This window comes from Natrix helvetica (assembly GCF_964273705.1).
Source record: "Natrix helvetica genome assembly, chromosome: Z".
Lineage (NCBI taxonomy): Eukaryota > Metazoa > Chordata > Lepidosauria > Squamata > Natricidae > Natrix > Natrix helvetica.
The window spans coordinates 14359789-14373376 of record NC_138554.1 but is presented as its reverse complement, the minus strand read 5'-3'; positions in this window follow the sequence as shown (position 1 = coordinate 14373376).

Sequence of the window (13588 nt, the reverse complement as noted above, 5' to 3'; positions counted from 1 at the left end):
TTATTTGCCTTGTTGCAGCCAGATTATAAATAGTTTACTTTTGAAAATTAGACTGCTGCCATGAAACATTGATAAAAGTTAAAATAAAATGTGGCATATACAACTTCTGCAGCACTAGTTCAAATAATCACTTTATATGAGAAAAGACAATATAGGCAATATTTTTTAACCTTATTGATGACATGTGTAGAATATTCATTCTATATGTATTTCACTACATTGTACCAAGCATGGAAAGAGCTCTTGGAATGAGTAGGAATCCATGCAACAACCAATGAAAAAAAGTGTGTTCCACAAGCCCTAGAATTAAAAACTCCCCCACACCAGATTCTGGTACTGGTTTCCTTGGAATATATTTTTTGAATATTATGTTTGACAATCATACCATTAATGTAATAGGTGTGAGAAAAGGAACAGTCAGTGAATCATTTTGTTGTAGAGGTTAAGGCAGAGGTGTCAAACATGCGGCCCACAGGCCAGATGTGTGACATGCTGGCCCCACCCCCACCCAGTTTACTGAAGGGGAAAAAAGTCTTGATACATCATGTGATGCTGCCATGATGATGCGAGTTTGATACCCCTGGGTTAAGGCATCAGGCTAAAAATTGGGAGGCTATGAGTTCTATTCTATCTTAAGTCCAAAGACAGCTGAGTGATTTTGGGCTAGTCACCCTCTCTCTTTAGAAGCAGGCAGAGGCAAATCACATATGAAAAACCTTACAACAAAATGCAAGAACATTTCCAGGTGTTCTCCAACATTCAGATGCAATTGAACACAAGAGAAAATATGAGAAGTTAATATTTGTTGAAGAGATGTGGTTTGGTTGATGCCACACTCTCCTCTATGTTATACTGTGACAGAACTTTACTCCCTCCAGGAACTCCCCCTTTCCCGGGGATGGCCTTCTTGCCTATCAAGACACTTCCTTAATGACGGATCTTGGGATCCCAAGAGGTGGCATGCGAAGAAGAGATTTCTTCGGGGCTTTTTAGAGGGGTTTTTAAATCAAATTTTAAGGGGGGGCAGGGTGGGTTGATTTGGATAGCTCAGACAGGCTTTGGAGGGAGTCTGCCAGGGCACAGGCCTGAGCTTACTAATGGGTGTGGGTCATGAGTGCTGGGAACGGTTGGGTTTCCGGGAGAGACATTAAGCCATTACATTGTGGGGTTTACCATCTCTACTGTTTGTGGGAGAGGCAGATATGGTGGGGGCCGAGGGTCAAATTATGTTCAGGGGATGTGGGTTCACTGTTTAAGAGCGATTGCGCATTCTGACCCTCATCGCCCTTCTCACACCCCAGGTGCTTGGGATTAACTGCAGGGAGGCGGAACTAACTAGATGGTTCCGCCCCAGGCACCTGATGGACCCCCAAAGGTTTCTGATGGAACTTGGGACTTTTCCTGAATCCCATGTTCACAACTCAACCAAAACCCTAGTGGAAGCCTGGGATAGGGCGGCCACTAGGGCCTTGGATTGCATTGTGCCTTTGCAGCCTCTGACCTGGTGTCGATCCCGGGTGGCTCCCTGGTTTACCGAGGAGCTCCAGGAGATGAGACGCCGGAAAAGAAGCCTAGAGAATGGTTGGAGGGCCAGCCGGTCCGAATCTGATAGAGCACTAGTAAGAATTCATATTAAATCATACTTAGTGGCGATAAAAGCAGCAAAACGGCAACATTTTCCGGCTCTTATCGCATCCGCAGATAACTGCCCAGCTGCCCTGTTTAGGATGACCCATTCCTTACTTAACCAAGGAACTGGGAAAGACCCCTTGCAGGGTAGGGCTGAAGAATTTGTTCAGTATCTGCAGGATAAAATCACTCAGATCCGGACAGGCTTGGACTCTGACTGGGTAGATTCAGGCGAGCCAATGGGGATGAATCTTGAGGAAACAATCTGGGATGGGTTTGACCCTGTGACCCCTGAAGGCATGGACAGGGTTATGGGGAGACTCAGTGCTGTCACTTGTGTGCTGGACCCATGTCCCTCTTGGTTAGTTTCGGCATCCCGGGAGGTGACACGAGGCTGGCTTCAGGCTATTACCAATGCTTCATTGAGAGAGGGGTTCTTTCCCATCACCTTGAAGGAGGCGGTGGTGAGGCCCCTCCTTAAGAAGCCTTCCCTGGACCCAGCTTCTTTAGCCAACTATCATCTGTTCTCCAATCTTTGCTTTGTAGCAAAGGTTGTCGAGAGTGTGGTAGCACGTCAGCTTCCCCAGTGCCTGGATGAAGCTGTCTATCTGGATCCATTTCAGTCGGGTTTCAGGCCCGGGTACAGCATGGAGACAGCATTGGTCATGTTGGTCGATGATCTCTGGCGGGCCGGGGACAGGGGCTGCTCCTCTGGACCTCTTGGCGGCTTTCGATAACATTGACCATGGTATCATACTGCAGTGACTTGGGGGGTTAGGAGTGGGGGGCACTGTTTTACGGTGGTTCTCCTCCTACCTGTCAGATCAGTTGCAGTTCATGTTGACTGGAGGGCAGGGATCGGCCCCGAGGCACGGTACTTGTGGGGTGTCCCAGGGGTCGGTTCTCTCACCCCTCCTGTTCAACATATAAATGAAACTGCTGGGCAAGATCATCCGTGGTTTTGAGGTATGGTATCATCAATATGCTGATGGTACCCAACCTTTCATCTCTACCCCAAACCACCCAAACAATGCCCTCGACATGATGTTCCAATGCCTGGAGGCTGTGCGGATCTGGATGGGGACGAACAGACTCAAGCTCAATCCCTACGCAGCTTAGTTTAAAAGAACACCTGATGGCCGTGACCAAGGGGGCCTTTTACCAGGTTCGCCTGGTACATCAGTTTTGTCCCTTCCTGGATCAGGATACTCTATGCACAGTCACTCATGCCATCATCATTTCTTGCCTGGACTACTGCAACACTCTCTACATGGGGCTGCCCTTGAAGAGCAGCCGGAGGCTTCAGCTGTTCCAGAATGCGGCCACGCGGGTTATCATGGGGGTTCCTGGTGCTCCCATGTTTCACCCAATTTAGGCAGCCTGCATTGGTTGTCGGTTGTTTTCTGGGTGGGATTCAAGGTACTAATTATGACCTTTAAAGTGCTCCATGGCTTAGGCTCAGGGTACCTGCGAGACCACCTACTGCCACCAGTAGCCTCCCACCCTCCAGTGTGATCCCACAGAGTTGTCCTTTTCAGGGTGCAGTTGGTCAGACAGTGTCAGCTAGCGACCCCCAGGGGGAGAGCCTTCTCTGTGGAAGCGCCTTCCCTCTGGAATGAGCTGCCCCCAGAGCTTCACATAATCCCCGACCTCCAGTCCTTCCAATGTGCCCTAAAACGTTGGGTTTTCCAGCAAGCCGGCCTGGTCTGTTAATTTCATTTAAGTTTTAAATGTTAGAGTTACATTAATTCAGTTTGTTTCTTGGATTGTTTCTAATTTTCTTTTAAGTTTTGTATGTGTTTTTTTAATGCTGTACACTGCCCTGAGTCCTTTGGGAGAAGGGCGGCATATAAATCCAGTAAAACAAACAAACAAACAACTCTCAGCTTCAACAAGCTGACTGGGGAATTCTGGCAGTTGAAGTTCAGACTTCTTCACCACTGAGGTTTGAGAAAAACTGAGTTAATGAATTTCAAACAAAAGGAAATGGGGAAGTGGGACATAGAGACTTGAATTAGGATGTGTATCTTCTGGGTATGTAAAGACTGAAGACTCCCAAAACATAAATTCTTCATATGAAATAATTCTGATTTTATTTGTGAACAGACAATGCCCCTTTCCATCTGTAATGAGAAATGTCCTCCTGGCTACAGCAAGATAACAGTGGAAGGGAAATTATCCTGCTGCTATGACTGTAAACGCTGTCCAGAAGGCAAGATTGCTGACCGAATGGGTAAGCAAAGGAGTACATTGAATATATCAATGATTTAATAAATAGAAATGGGACTACATTTTTAGTAAGTATTATTTTGGCTGAAAAGCTTGAGCTTTCCTTTAGTTTATATAGTTTAGCAGTGAAAAAATTCCTTTATAGTTCAGTGAGGTATTTAATGCGGTTTGACAGGTATTTTATATAATGATAGACAGACAGACAGACAGACAGGCAGGCAGGCAGACAGACATACAGACAGACAGATAGATAGAGCGCTAATGTAGCTGTATAAATTAAGAGTTCTTTAAACAGAACTTTGCATTATATAATATATTGCACAATATTTTAAGAAAAAAAATGACTCAGGTATTTCAATGGACTTTAGTAGACTCAATTTCTTATTAATTCTTCATGCTTAAAAACAATGATGATTCTACTTCATTTTACTACAGTTTTATTTGTTCTTTTCCCCCAGACTTAGGTGATTGCTCTCCTTGTCAAGAGGATCAATATCCAAACAAGGGTCAAGATAAATGCCTTCAAAAATCTGTAACTTACTTAACTTTCCAAGAGCCGTTGGGTATTTCTTTGGTAATCATTGCAGTCTCCTTTTCTGTCATCTCATCTGCAGTACTGGGAATCTTCATTAAACACCAGGACACTCCCATTGTCAAAGCCAACAACAGGAACCTCACCTACATTCTTCTCATTGCCCTCCTGTTCTCTTTCCTTTGCACTCTGCTCTTCATTGGGCAACCGGATCAAGTGAAATGTCTCTTGCGACAAACTACTTTTGGCATCACTTTCTCTGTAGCCCTTTCTTGTATTTTGGGTAAAACAACCATAGTAGTTCTTGCTTTCATGGCCACCAAGCCAGGCTCCAAAATGAGGAAATGGGTGGGGAGAAGATTGACCAACACCATTGTCCTATCTGTCTTCATGGCTCAATTCATCATTTGTGCAGTGTGGTTGGCATTTTCTCCCCCATTTCCAGATTCAGACAAACACTCCATGGTTGAAGAAATTGTCTTGGAATGTAATGAAGGTTCAACCACAATGTTTTATACCATGCTTGGCTTTATGGGGTTCTTGACTGCTGTCACCTTCACGGTGGCCTTCTTGGCTAGGAATTTACCTGACAGCTTCAATGAAGCCAAATTCATCACCTTCAGCATGTTGGTCTTTTGCAGTGTCTGGGTGTCATTTGTTCCCACCTACCTGAGTACAAAGGGAAAATATGTGATTGTTGTGGAGATCTTCTCCATTTTTGCTTCAGTGGCTGGATTACTGGGCTGCATCTTTTCCCCCAAGTGCTATATCATAATGCTGAGACCTGATCTGAATAAGAAGGAGCAACTGATAAAGAAGTGAAACTGATATTTATGCCAGAACCCTTGAATAAAGGCATATTGGTTATTTTCAGAACATAGGGATCCTTTCTTTAATTCTTTCTTTCTTTCTTTCTTTCTTTCTTTCTTCCTTCCTTCCTTCCTTCCTTCCTTCCTTCCTTCCTTCCTTCCTTCCTTCCCCCTCTTTCTCCAATTTGGCTATTTTGCATTATTCTCTTGTATCATCACATCAAGTGACATGTAATGCAGCAACATGGTATATAGGTACACGGATATATAATTTACAGTCACTCTATGAAACCATGACTGTAATTAGAACTTTATTGGACAATAGCAAGATGATCAAGGGGAAGGGAAGATTATACGCTTTATATAGGAATCTTCAGATCTGGCTTTTCCTACACTGTAACCATTTGGCTTTAGTAAAACTCTACTTTTCACTACAAATGGAGTCAAGGGTCTTTCTTTCCTAAACAAACGAGTTAGGATAGCCTAACACAGTAGCTATGATGATTTCTTCCAAGTTCATTTCAGAACCTAGAAACCTTCCTTCCACTTTTTTTTTTAAAAATGATTATTATTCTGAGCCCCAATCAGAATAAATGGGAATAGCTAATTAAAAAGATAATTTTGTCTCAAAACTGTTTTTAATATTCTAATGTGAATTCTTCAAATTGTTGGTTTCATGTCCTGCAACCATAAGACTTTATAATTCCCCTACCAAAGAAAAAGAAAAAAAAGAAAACAGCCTCCCAATATTCTTCACAACCATTGAAAAATATGTAGAGGAAAATTTGAACTAATATCCACTGTCCCAAATCTGAATGTTTGAAAATGACTTTGGTGTAGCAGATAAAATACTGGGCCAGAAACTGAGAAACCATCAATTGTAATCCTCATTGAAAAACATGGTTGTTAGGGATCTAATCCTAGGCTTGGCAATGTATATTAAGCTATGATTATGTTACTGTTTCTTTAAATGTTAAAGAAATGTAATTGGTTTGTTATCTCAAGCAGCCATTAGAGGGAGCAAGAATGGTTGTTAGCTCTCTCTCCGTATTTGTTAGAAGCTGGTCGGTGTAAAGCAGTGCTTCTCAAATAGTGGGGCACGCACCCCAGGGGGGGCGCGAGGCTCCATAAAGGGGAGCACGTTCGACCTCGTTTGACTGTCAGGAGCGAAGCTGCCATGAGGTGACCACGCTCACGAGCATAACTTCTTCTCCGCCTTCCAAACTTCAAAACTCGGCTGCCGAGTCTTCCAGCAGTGGCTGCTCTAGGAGTGCGCTCTATGGTCGTGGGCTGTCTTCTAGACAAAGAGTCTTTTGGATATAGAGTCTTCCAGACAGAGAGTCTTCCAGCAGCCAGCCCACAACCATAAAGCACCCTCCTAGAGCCACCGCTGCTGGAAGACTCAGCAGCCGAGTTTTGGAGTTTGGAAGCCAGAGAACTTTGTCCTTGAAAGTGGTAATGTCTTTCTATCAGAGCATATGTAACTATTTGAACAAAACTGAAAGTTCATTCTTTTCCCTTTGTTTTATATCTACAATCCTAAGCGTATTCAAGTTCCACTTTTTAGGCCTTATCAAAACAGTGCTAAACTACAATTGGACACAAAGCTATAGTAATTCTGCAAAGAGCAATCATCTATAGTGGATAGATTCTTCTGAATATTTATTCAGAGAGATATAATCTCTCTCTCTCTCTCTCTCTCTCTCTCTCTCTCTCTCTCTCTCTCTCTCTCTCTCTCTCTCTCTCTCTTTTCTGCTACAGTTAATAAAGATATTCTTTGTTGTAAATTGATCCACATTTCTTTCTTTTTTTATTCTCTTATACGTTAATAAGGATACAGTGTTATGCAGAGGTGTACTTATAACAATTTTATAGACAAATGATACTATTTACAGTCGTGCGGGGGGCGCGAAATGTTTTCTTCTTCCTAGGGGGGGCATGACAGAAAATAATTGAGAAGCACTGGTGTAAAGTGAGGTATTGTGGTTTCCTACTATTTAGCTATATTTTGTGTGTTAAACTGAGAATATTGATAACTGACTGACTGAAGCGTGTATGACTTGGACTGTTAATCGGACTCTGAATATCTCTATATTTCTACATAGTAAACTACTATATTTTTATACTATTCAGTGTCTCTGTATGCTGGTTTGTGCGTGTTATTCCATATCACTCTCATTATGCTTCTCTGCATACTTGCTCTTCTAATAGGGAGCTTAATTATTTAACAATGGTGTTGGAAAAATTTTTATTAGCTTTCCTCATATAATTCACTTTATTCATGATGAAGTGTCTAATCTTGGTTAGCCTGTTTAATTTATGTGAATAGAATGGAATGGACTGGAATAGAATAGAATAGAATAGTAGAATAGAATAGAATAGAATAGAACAGAGAGTAATGCTAACAGTAACCCCAACCCTATACCATTTCAGATAAAAGCTTGGCCAATCTCTTTAAAAACGTCCAGTGTTTTCCTTCCATTCACAACTTCTGGAGGCAAGTTGTTCCACTGATTAATTGTTATAAATGTCAGGAACTTTCTACTTAGTTCTAGGTTGCTTCTCTCCTTATTCATAAGCCTTGAATGATATTTCATTTGGCTTACTGAGATTGTTTCATAAAGCATTTTTCTTTTGTTTCTTTTGTTTGAAATTGATGAGTGCAACTTTTTTCACATCTTAAAGATATTGTTTTGTTATAAGATGCAGATATTAGACCAGCGATGGCAAATCTTTTTTGGTTTGCATGCCATAAGTGGGGGGAGCATAGGGGGATCGTGTGCAGGCGTGCCACACCCATAATGCAATGTGCAACCCCCCCAGTGCACATGTGTGCACTACAGGCATGACCCCCCACCCATTTTCTCATGCTTTTTTTGCCCTCCCAAGGCCAGAGGCTTTATAGGAGCATGGGGAGGGCGAAAACAGTCTCCCCCGCTCCCCTGGAAGCCCTCCAAAGGCTTCAGGGACATCCAGGCAAAAAACCATATTTTTATTTTTAATGTTGCCTTTTTATATTTGTGTTGTATTTGTGCTGATAAATAAATAAAGGGAGACTAGTATAGATCTATTTCAAGCTATTTAGCTCTCATCAGCTACCCATACCCTTACTGGGAATCGAACCAGCACTTTATTGCATGTTACACAAATATTCCCAGTAAGAGTATGGCTAGCTGATGAGAGCTAAATGGCTTGAAATAGATCTATACTAGTCTCCCTTTATTTATTTATCAGAACAAATACAACACATACACATACATACACACACACACACACACACACAAACTGACAAGTCTCTCTCATTCTCTTTCTATCTTATGATAGCAGTTTTCATATAATATTTGAATCTATTGATATATAGATCATACTACCTATTAATCAGTGACGCGCGGTGAGATTTATGGCTGGTGAGGCATTGACACAGTGGTGGGTTTCAAATATTTTTAGACTTGTGGATTTCAACTCCCAGAATTCCACAGCCAGGCATGCTCAGTTCTGATTTAAAACAACAGCATTTGTTTTTCTCCTTTGCAAAATAAGTTTTTTTTCATTTTCTTTTTCTTCTCCCTTCCCTTCCTTCCTCCCTTCCTCTCTCAAAAACACACACACACACACATAGACACACACAGAAGTTGGATTGGACTATCTCTCCTACCCCATTCCCTCTCTCACTCACTCACTCTCAAACAAACAAACACATACACACAAAAGTTGGATTGGATATCTTTTCCAGTGGCTTGAAAGCAGCTCCTCTGCCATCCCCCCAATTACCCTGCTGCCTTCCCCAAACACCTCCACCATTGCAGATACAGCCTGCTGTCTGGGTGGCAAATGCCTGGGATGCAATAAAGCCCACCCACTCACCTCATGCTGGCAGGCTGGGGTGAGAGGAGAGCAGAGAAGCCAGAGGGGAGCCGATCCGAGCCTTCCAAAAGAAAGAGGCTGGGGGAAAGTGTGTGTGCTACAGCATGGCTCTTTGCCTGGCTTCCGTGGATGAGTCTGCTCAACTGTTTAAAAAAGCATCTAAAAAGCGCCCTCTACTATGAGGCAGGAGAACTGCGTGCCTCACCTGCGTCAGGAATTTTTAGGCTTTCAACCCTTGCTTAACTCTGCTCAAGTGATCATAAAACACCTAAGTCAGAATAGTTGAGCCATGCAGTTCTCCTGCCTCAAAGTAGAGGGCGCTTTTTAGAGGCTTTTTTTAACAGTTAAGCAGAGTCATCCACTGTGAGGCAGCAACTAGCTCAGCTTTTTCCTTTTATATTTCTTTTCTTTTCATGATGAGAGCAGTGAGGCTGTGCCTCACCTGCCTCACGTGACTGCACGTCACTGCTATTAATACCCCTTAAAATTGATTATTGAGTAGAGGAAGAGGGAAAAGGAGAGGGAGAGGGAGGAGAGGGAGAGGGAAGAAGGAAGAAGAATGGAAGGAAGGAAGGAGAATCAAAAAATAAGAGAGTTGTAAGAAAGGTAAAGAAACTTAGAGAGTGAACTTCAAAAGAAACCACAAAATAGAAGTATAAAAGGAAATATGGAACTGATTAAACATGAATTGGTTATATTTGAAAAAGCAAAATTGGTGCAGTCTATAAAAAAAGCAAAACAATTTTTTTTGAGAATGCAAATAATCCGGGGTGGTGGCTATCCTATAGGCTGGGGAAGCAGAAGCAAGAGAACTGGATCAATAAACTACAAGATGAAAAAGGCGAGATCTGCTGTCAACTAGAAAAAAAGAAAATGATTACCCAAGAGTTTTATGAACAATTATATAGAGAAAACCAAGACTACACAAAGGAAGGAATACTACAATATCTGGAAAATTCAGATATGCCAAAGATTCCAGAGGAAATAAAAGATATGCTCAATGAAGAAATGGATGTCGATGCTGAAAGCGCCCTGGGAAAATGTCAAAAAGGCACTGGCTAAAGCGGTAGAAACTATAGGAAACTAGTCCAGGAGACTAAGTAGTTTAAAGTACTTACTATTCTGTCAAGCTGGAGCTGAATGCTCGCTGTAGTTTCTGCAACCAGAAAACATTGCTGAGCCAAAAGTTCTACAAGGGCAGGCTCATGAAAGGGGTGGTTAGGGGCCGCAGTTTCAGGTAAGTCTTCATTCTCAGCTCAGAGAGTGACGCCTTCAGAAGCTCCCTGACCAGAAGACTGAGCCAAAACAAAGTCCTCAATCTTAGATTGCTTCAAGAGAGGTTGAAAAGCCAAGTCAACAGGAGATCTGCTCCTTTTCCTTGTCTGCTGCCCAGTTTCTTCTCCAAACCTTTTCAGGGCCTCCATTGGGTCAGGGCCACCAAAAAGCGGTGGAATTAAATTTGGCATTTCTAATCCCTTATCCCGGCATGGAGCTGACTCACTTAAAGTTGCTGAGTCATTTGTCTTCCGAGTATGCAGAGGGATTTGTGAGCCTCCCAGCAGGCTTCCCAGCTGGCTCTCTTCAGGCTGTGCCTCCCCAGACAGTGCCAAAATCTCGCATCTCTTATCAAACATAGAACTTTTTATATCAACATAGCCAAAACTCCTACCTCATCGTGATTTACTTAGTTCCCTTTCATAATGGTTTACATAATTCCTATTTACTCCGGTTTTATGCTTATATATCCATTTTCATCCCCTTGCATATTTACCTGAAAGTAAATCAGCCTTGTCAAGCACTCCCAAATGCTGCAATGACTTAAACTCCCTGTCCATTGCAGCTTGCCCTACCTTTTTATCCTCAGTTGGATACGTAGTCAGCTCGTTGTATGTAGCGGGTTCCTTATCCACCTTACATGCAACATATGCCTGATACCTTAATGATCCATGATACTCAAAACATAACAGGCACCTCCCAAACTGGGTTTTATAGGTCCAATTAGATCAGCAAAAAGCAACCTTGCTCTTCTCCTTACTACATACATTACAAATTAAATACTTACTCCAAGGTTTTAATTTCACTCCCTCTGACAACTTTACAGTTTATTGCAGTGTTTTGAAATTAATGTGCCCCATACGCCTATGTAGCAGATGTATGCATTCATCATGTGTCTTCACATTATCATACAATGAATTAGCAGTATGGTCATCAGTTACAATATATAAACCATTTGTTAATTTGCAGTAATCCTATTACCTTCCTTTTCTATGGTACAGTTATCTCCCTTAAAGGTTACTACATAGCCAATGTTAACTAGAGCTCTTACTGATAATAAATTAAATTTCATTTTAGGTATATACAAAATGGATAAATGCTCATTTACAAATGAACACCTTGCCATACCTTTACCAGATGCTTTCACCCTTCATCCATTTGCCAAAGATACATGTTGCTTGCTAGCAGACATTATTATAAAACAATTCCTGTTTCTAGTAATGCACTGTGATGCTCCACTATCAACAACCCATGAATCATGGCTTATTGGTGCATTTCTAGAGATAGTCAAAGTAGACATACCTAAGTTGACATTAGCATTTTTCTTAGCCTTTCTAGTATTTTGTTGTTTAGCATTTTTACAGAATCTAGCTATATGCCCCTTTGCCCTACAAGAAAAACATTTTCTAACAGTATAGGCAGTTGAAGGTGATATTCATGTTGTGGTGGTTTCTCTCTCAGTTGTTATATTTCCAACCTTCTTCTGGACTCTTCCAACAGGCATGCAGTTATGTCAGTCAATGTTAGTTTATTTTGGGTTAGGACCTTGAGGGACGATACAAAATCATCATAACTCTCATCCAGTGATGACAGAATGATGTAAATTTGATGTAACTCTGAGAAAGTAAGTTCTTTTTCATATAACTCTTGGAAAACTCCTTTTATAAAGTTTAAATGAGCTAACATATCTCCTCCCTTCAGAAGTCGTGCCCTAAACAGTTTTCAGGTAAGATGTATATGTGCACCTACAGTGTCATGTACATATATCTTCTTCAAATTCTCCCAACATCTTGCTGCAGAATTCTCCTCATGAATATGAACTAACTGTTGGTCAGTCAACGTTAGACCAATTATACACAATGCTTGTTCGTTGCATTTTTGAAACTCTGCTATTTTCTTGGCATCATCCTCGTCATCTGGATTCCAAGAAGTCACATCCAGTGGATTTTGTACAGCATCCCACAATCCTTCATTACACAGAAGTAAACTGCACTTCATTGACCAGGAAACATAGTTTGTTCCATCCAACTGGGTTACAGGGATACATTTGCTGATGATGCATGTGCCATCTTCTCCATAATAGTAAACACTTATAAACTAAACAGCTATCTGTATACGGTATTGCATATCAACACCAACTCTCTTTTCAGCTACGTCTGGTACACTCTGGGCTCATAACTAGTGTTAAGTAATTAAGCTCCCCGTTAGAAGAGCGAGTATGCAGAGAAGCCTAATGAGAGTGATATGGAATAACACGTACAAACCAGCATACAGAGACACTGAATAGTATAAAAATATAGTAGTTTACTATGTAGAAATATAGAGATATTCAGAGTCCGGTTAACAGTCCAAGTCATACACAGTTCAATAATTCAGTTATCAAAATAGTCAGTCTAGCACACAAAATATAGCTAACAGTAGCAAACCACAATCACTCAAAATACACCAACCAGCTTCTAACAAACAGAGAGCTAACAGTTATTCTGACTCCCTCTTATGGCTGCTGGAGGTAACAAACCAATTACATCTCTTAATCACTTAAAGTAACAGTAAAGTAATCATAGCTTATATACATTGCCAAGCCAAGCCTAGGGTTACATCCCTAATATTTGAAATATTTTTGATGAGTCATTTATTTAGTGCGTCATTTGGCTGAATGTTTGGCTGATGTGCAAAAGTGAATGTTCAAATGACTGTTAAGATCATATTGGAGTGGGTAATACCCTGATACAGGTTGATTGAAGCCATTAATAGTGATAAAATATATGTTTTATGGCATACAATGGAAGAATTGGGAATTGATTGGCAATAAACCAAGTAGAAACATGTTTTGTTCAGTGGAATCAAAACTTCCGGTCAGTTCCTTGAATGGATGAAAGGTTACCTTTGTCTCTTGCACATATTTTTTTTTTAAAAGATGTTTTATTATAAGATGAGGTTGGGTTACAACACTGGGAGACTCCATATGTGGCACATAAGATGTTTTTGTAAAAGAACTGTATACTTGATTTGTCCTATGTTTAAATCCTATCTCAGGAGAGGAGGTTTGCTGTTTCTTGAGATGACCTCTTGAATTTGCTGTCTACAAACTGAATCTAGTAATTGAATCCTGAGTGCAAGCTAATGTATGGGAAGAACGTAGTCTAGCCTGGGACTGGTTCTGCTAAATCTCGATGGCCTCTGACACAGCAGTGGGGACAAACAGCTCACTGTCCAGATGTACGATGAACAAGACATCAACTTTTCCTCA